The 1712-nt window shown below is 40.5% G+C and overlaps 1 protein-coding gene across 2 annotated transcripts in view; it reads right to left on the bottom strand.

Annotated features, from left to right (window-relative positions):
* Positions 1–1712, bottom strand: part of LOC117941413 (circadian-associated transcriptional repressor-like) — a 12362-nt gene that overhangs the window by 3841 nt on the left and 6809 nt on the right. The window lies entirely within an intron of this gene.

Below are 1712 nucleotides of genomic sequence, written 5' to 3'. Positions count from 1 at the left end.
TTTGGCTAGCGGAGCCCGTTTGGCTAGCGGGGCCCGCGTGGCTAGCGGGGCCCGCGTGGCTAGCGGGGCCCGCGTGGCTAGCGGGGCCCGCTAGCCACGTGGCTAGGTCTGGCGTATTAACTGCAACAGGTTGTTTTTAGTTTTCTTTGGGGTAGTATCATGCACTCCTGATCCATTTTGTTGTCTCTATTTCTTTATTTACACTGTCACTCTGCCACGGAGTCAACGGACGGGATGCATCCCTCCACAAAACACACAAAATATTGCACACTAATTGTGACACTTTCAATATAATATTGCGCAACGTGATATTGCGAAAGCAATATTAAGTCGATATATCTTGCACCCCCACTTGCTTGTGTGGACCAGACTTCTTTTTTTTTTTTAATGAAAGGAGGAAAAGCCTTTTATAAAAATCCCCATGTACGTGTGGACTAAATCTAAATGTAAAATAAAAAATAAATAAAACTAAAAATAGTTTAAAATGTCATAGTATTGATTGTGAGTTCACAGAATGAACCACAAGTAGAACAAAATAAATCATTAAGTGTTGTCTTCTGTTGGACCATGTACTTAAAATCCTGAAAATTATCACTTTTTCTGATGTTTTTGTCTCTTTTATCAACACTTTTGTCTTATTTTGCGTTTAATGCGTCTTTTCACTACCATGTATAAACACCACTAGTTTAACATTTATTACATTTTGGGAATTTCTGGTCAATAAACCTCATGTATTGGAAATTGTACTTAATTCTTAACTTTAAAAAAATTTATTGTGCATAATTTAGACTCCTATTTAATGAGGATAATTACAGAAGAATAAATGTCAGCGTTCAGTCTGGTTTTGAAACCATTTCTTTTTCAAATGCAATTTTGTTTTTTTCTTTTATCTTTTATAAAACACCCAATAGTAAGTGACGGTAGAGATCCTATCTTATGTTGTACTTGCAAAGTACGCTGTGTGGACTCAATCACCCGTGTTTTTTCCGGGTTATTTAAATTAAAAACCCTTATTTCTGATAGATATCTTAAAAAACGGGGTTAACGTGAAAGACTGCCGAGGCTGAAATGTGTTTAATGAGCGCTGACCGTAACGATGAGGCGGTTTTTGTTTTCATCGTAACATAAGTAATAAGGATTTAATGTTACCCGTGTTGAAAAGACACTTTCTACGCGGTCTCATTTCTCTTTCCCCGCGTCGTGTTTTCCTCCCGGACTCTGTTCGACCTCCCGAAGCGTCACAAACGTGAAGAATTACTCCGAATACTTCAAACAGGCCCAACACACAAACATCAGGGAGCTGGTTTCCAGCTGGCCGCCGTCGGTGCCGAGACGGGAAAACATGGGAAGCTCATTTAAAACTCAGATTTACAGCCCGATCATCAGCTACAGCACTCTCTGATTGGGCGCTCCAGATGAAGTCGTGAGACGTAACGTTGGAGTGAAGCCGTGTAGGAGATGAGGTGCTCTGTTATTCCGTGGCAGACAAGAACACATGTAGGCGTACACTGTCCTAGATGAGATTCATTACAACATGTTGTGTTGGACTGTTTTTACATTGTACAGATGCCTATTTTTGTGTGTGTGTGTTTGTGTGTTGTTTAACTACATTTGTGGGGACCAAAGACTGTGACTACAGTATACTTGTGGGGACCTGACAGCTTTGTGGGGACAAAATGCTGGTCCCCTTAACGTTAAAGGGCTTTTTGAGG

Source organism: Etheostoma cragini, chromosome 1 (genome assembly GCF_013103735.1).
Source record: "Etheostoma cragini isolate CJK2018 chromosome 1, CSU_Ecrag_1.0, whole genome shotgun sequence".
In the NCBI taxonomy this organism is placed as follows: Eukaryota; Metazoa; Chordata; class Actinopteri; order Perciformes; family Percidae; genus Etheostoma; species Etheostoma cragini.
The sequence above is the reverse complement of the archived record's forward strand: the minus strand, read 5'-3'. Positions and strand labels throughout refer to the sequence as shown.